The sequence below is a fragment of the Coenobita brevimanus genome, chromosome 45, assembly GCF_032717465.1.
Source record: "Coenobita brevimanus isolate Jiangsu-jjx chromosome 45, ASM3271746v2, whole genome shotgun sequence".
Lineage (NCBI taxonomy): Eukaryota > Metazoa > Arthropoda > Malacostraca > Decapoda > Coenobitidae > Coenobita > Coenobita brevimanus.
In genome coordinates this window covers 24942177-24947665 of record NC_136998.1, presented here as the reverse complement: position 1 = coordinate 24947665, position 5489 = coordinate 24942177, and the positions used below count along the sequence as shown (strand labels likewise).

Here is a 5489-nt window from a genome sequence, read left to right as displayed (position 1 = left end):
TTAGATTATTAAAGAAAAGCAAAATAGTTTAACTCCTATAAAAAAGATTAGGTAGTTAAGGGAAACTGGAAGGAATCTTTTTCAGGCCAAGTATATTAGTTTATCGTATCGTAAACGTGGTAGGGTCCCTCGAACTCAAATAAAAACGAAGGCTATAAAAACTAATTTGAAATGAAAGAGTAGGCTACACGGATCGGCTCCTAAGAAAATTAATACGAATAGTATTCTTATAAATAGAATTCTTGCGTATTCAGCTATGAAAATTAAAGCAAATCCTCCTCTTCTGTGTTCGGTATTGAATCCTGAAACTAGTTCTGATTCACCTTCGGCAAAATCAAATGGGGTGCGGTTTGTTTCTGCTAGGCAGGAGGCTAGTCATATTAAGGATAGAGGAAGTGTGAATCAAATTATTCAAATATCTTTTTGGACCGAGTGAAAAGTTCTATATTGAATCCTCCAATTAAGAAGATAAAGGATAAAAGAATAAGAGCAAGTCTGACTTCGTATGAAATTGTTTGGGCTACGGCTCGGAGTCTTCCAAGCATTGAGTATTTACAGTTTGAAGCTCACCCGGCTCTTATAGTTGAATAGACTCCCAGACTTAGACAGCATAAAAAGAATAAAACTCCTGTGTTAAAATTTACTAATCCGGTTTGATAAGGTAAAATAGCTCAAACTAGAAGAGAGATAAATAGCCTGAATACAGGAGATAGGTAGTATGGTAAAAAGTTGGATATAGTTGGTATTGTTTGTTCTTTGGTGAATAGTTTTACAGCGTCAGCAAATGGTTGGAGTAGTCCCAGGAATCCTACGATGTTGGGTCCTTTACGAATTTGAATGTAACCTAGAATTTTTCGTTCTAAAAGTGTTACAAAAGCAACTCCAATTAAAACGCAGATAATTAAGACTAGGTAGTTTACAACGATAACTGCGAACACAAAATAGTTAGCTTGAACTATTTATAAACCTGTTTATGAGTTTCATAAATTGAAGCACAAAATTTATTGTTTAGGTAAAAGTGATGTTCATATTTAGTAAAATTATTTTAACTACGTAATCCTTTCGCACTAAGGTAGTTTAGTTTTTTTTAGAAGATAGAAAACGACCTGGCTCACGCCGGTCTGAACTCAAATCATGTAAAATTTTAAAAGTCGAACAGACTTTCTTTCATAACTGCTGCATTATGTAGAAATTTTAATTCAACATCGAGGTCGCAAACTTTTCTTTCGATGGGAACTCTCAAGAAAAATGACGCTGTTATCCCTAAAGAAACTTAATCTTTTAATCTTTAGAAAGGATCAATTTATTATCAGAAATCTTTTTTTAGAAGTAAAAACAGTTAGTTTATTTATATCTTTGTTGCCCCAACAGAACATTTTTTCAGTATTTTTCCTTACACTAGCAAATTGGCTTAATACTAAATGTGATGTAAAGATTTATAGGGTCTTATCGTCTTTCTAAAATATTAAAGCCTTTTCACTTTAAAGTTAAATTCATTTTTTTTTTGTTAAGACAGTATATCTCTCGTTCGACCTTTCATACGAGCCTTTAATTAAAAGACTAATGATTATGCTACCTTCGCACGGTCAGAAATACCTCGGCCCTTTAATAATTCAGTGGGTAGGCCAGACTGTGTAAATCTTCACAAAGACATGTTTTTGTTAAACAGGCGGAAATAATATTTGCCGAGTTCCTTAAATAAATTTTTAATATTTAAAAGATTTTATTTATAATAAAAAATTTTTTAACATAAATTTTTATATATATATATATATATATATATATATATATATATATATATATATATATAGATAGATAGATAGATATATAGATATAGATATAGATAGATAGATATAGATATAGATAGATAGATAGATATACATAAATATAAATGTATATAAATATATGTCTTCTATCTATCTATCTATCTATAGTCGCGAAGCTCATAGGCCCCTACCCGGGGGTTCCCTACTTTATAAAGCCTTGAAAAATCTCAGTTCTGTCCAGTACTCAAGACACTTGGCTCCAATGGGTTAAAGAGACCGATAGGTTTGCCTGTCATTAACCCATTGGATCCCAGGGGTGCTGGGCGAGGCATTGCACTGGGAGGGCACTGAACGTACTGCCCTCTGCCTATTGGCTCATAGTCGCAAGGCTCATAGGCCTCTACCAGGGGGTTCCCTACTTTATAAAGCCTAGAAAAATCACAGTTCTGTCCAGTACTCTGAACACTGGGCTCCAATAGAATATATATATATATTTATATAGTAATCCCTGTACTATCCGGACACCCACTATCCGGACTCCACACTTACCTGACATTTTGGGCTCGGGCCTTTGGAACCCCCCAAAATGGCCGAAAAACGTTTTTAAAAATCTGACATTTTTTTTTCAACCATACTTTGAAATTGGCGCGTAGCGCCGAACAGCTGTATTTATGCTCGCTACTTGCTTCTCGACTTCCCCCATCAGTCCCCAGTTACCACGTATCTGCCATCCTGACTAGACGCTCATTCGCTGCATGCCACATGTGCTCGTTTTTGTAAATAAACAGTGAATAAACTGCAATACCTTGCCACTAGACCACATGGGAATTTACAGTGTTGTGCAGTGTTTTGATATTAGAATTCAGAGTGCAAAGATTAAGTACAGAGTGTAAACTGGTGGTTGAAACTGGTGGTTGAAACTGGTGTGGTGCAATCAAGAACAGAATGTGCAGTGTTAAACAATTAGAACTCATAGTGCAAAGGATTTAGTGAAGCACAACACTGGATTACTGTATGTGCTTCAATAGCATTTTCGCCACTGCCAGAGCCTTAGAGGAGGCCGGTTAACCTTCGTAACGAACGGCCACGGACATGTAAGTACCTTGTATGCTGATAATGTTTTCCATACTTACTTCTATTTCGTCGTTCTCTGGTTCCTTTTCAGATTTTTTCATATTTCTGTCCCTTATTTGTGTGACTCAGGTCTTAAATAGGTGTTGTGCATGTCCAGTAGAGAGTTATGTAGGTGGTTTTCTGAGTTAGGCTGGGTTAGGCTCCATAAGTACCAGTCCAGGAGGCAGGGACCCACTATCTGGAAGGACCCACTTTCCGGACATGCCTTTGGCTCTATTACATCGGAAAGTGGAGGGATTACTGAACAGACAGACAGACAGACAGATAGATAGATTGTTTGATAGACAATAACTTTGTAGCTTCTTGTAGTGTGTTTTGTAGATCAGTTATACATATATTAGACTTGTGGCCGAGCGGTTGTTATACGTGAGTAGTTTTGTTAGTAGATAATCTTAATTCCCATTGTCATGCAATGACAGGAGAGTTAAAGATTAGTAAAAGACTATTTTTATTTGTCTTGGAAATATTAACAAAGTCTCTCACACATGAGTGAAGTATAGAGTCCCACGAGCTATCTCTCTGTCTCTCTCCCTCTCTCTCCCTCTTCCACCCTCTCGCCCATGTTGCTAGCCTCCTTCTCCTTACTACCTGCCGATTGTATGGCCAGCCTCTTTCTAAGCTCAGACACCTACATTCTCGTGTAGCAGGGGTCGTGTCACGTGTGCTCTACTGTCGTGGAAGCTTCTAGAATACTGTATGTCTGTGTGTATGTACTGCTTCCGGTGCACGACAACATTCCTTCACTTAAAGAGTTGCAAGCTAATATCCCGTTCCAACACCTTGTCTCGTGCTCTGTCTATCTATCTACCTAGCTATCCATCATGCTTTTTGTTATGATTTGTATCTATAACATGGAGTCCTGACATCGCTCGGTCACGCAGCTGGCGGTCCTCCAACAGCAATCATCATTTACATAAGCTGATCTATTAATACATAATATTCTTCTTCTTCACTCTTAATACATAATATTGATTATAATATTGATTATAATATGGTAATATTGCAATGATCCAGTAATATTACATTTTAAACAAGTTGTATACATAATTGAATTAATGCAATATGGTTAAATTATTGTATTGTAATACATGTTGTAAATTGGTTATTTTATGACATTTTGTAAGATGTTTATGTATAACTGACATACGCATATAACTGTGCAGTGGTAATACTGCTAGGTCCTTATATTACATATGGAGTTATCCTTTAGTAATGCCTAATATTTCACCTAACTTGTGTGATAAGTCTGGTAATACAGAATTGCGGTAACATTGTATGAATTGTTACATAATATTGTAGTAACATTGTGGTAATACATAATTGTAACATTGTATGAACTGATACATAATATTGTTGTAACACTGTGGTAATGCATAAGTGTAACATTGTATGAATTGTTACATAATACTGTGGTAACATTGTGGTAATGCATAACTGTAACATTGTATGAATTGTTACATAAGATTGTGATAATGCATAACTGTAACATTGTATGAATTGTTACGTAAGATTGTGGTAATGCATAACTGTAACATTGTAGGAACTGTTACATAAGATTGTGGTAATGCATAACTGTAACATTGTAGGAATTGTTACATAATATTGTCGTAATGCATAACTGTAACATTGTAGGAATTGTTACATAATATTGTGGTAATGCATAACTGTAACATTGTAGGAATTGTTACATATCGTTTGTAGTTATATCATTGTAGCAAGTGTAACATAATGCAATCGTTTGTCGTTACATAATTGTTACATATCGTTTGTAGTTACATAATTGTAGCAAGTGTAACATAATGCAATCGCTTGTCATTATATAATTGTTATAACTGCAGTCCTGACATCACTAATCCGGTCATGCTGCGATCGATGATAGTGATGATGTGCCATGCCACTGGCTCGTGGAGACAACAATTTGCTTTTTGTTTCACTTGTAGAAGGAGTTTATGTGGTATTTTGGCATTTGTAGTAACACTTACGATTATTTTCATTTGTTTGTTACATGATGTTACTCTATTTCTTTTTTTCTTTTTCTTTTTTGTATGTACTGATTTTCTACAGTTTGTTTTTCTTCGTTTGTCTACGCTTTTTCGGTGTTGTCCGAGGTTGCATAATTGCTGGCTGATTCCCTTGGGACCCTTTTTTAAGGGTTAGTTTATATTGCACAGATATTACTGAAAAAGATATTATATACCCCCTTATTTTGTTATTTTATTCAAAAAAAAATATATATACACTATAAACAGTATGAACTATATACACTATATACAGTATTAACTATATACACTGACTTGTTGTTCACGTGTACCTATCGTGGGCAATATATGTGTCAGCATTGTGTGGAAATCTTTGTCTTCACGATTGTGTGGAAGATGTTGTTCATTCTTGCTAACGTCATTTGTGTTGGCCATTTTTTTTTTTTTTTTTTTAGTTTTCCTTGTAACTTGTCTGTTTCCACTAGGTAACTTTAACTGATAAATATTTAATACAGTTCTTCTAATCGTTCACTGAGTAGCTGTGATAGTATATTTTCTTTATTACTTTGTAGATGTAATAATGTATAGCTGTATGTATGAAACACGTATT

The 5489-nt window shown here is 35.0% G+C and overlaps 1 pseudogene; it reads right to left on the bottom strand.

The window, feature by feature from the left end:
• LOC145398376 (NADH-ubiquinone oxidoreductase chain 1 pseudogene) lies at positions 1–2322 on the bottom strand (annotated as a pseudogene).
• Between the last annotated feature and the right edge of the window lie 3167 nt (positions 2323–5489).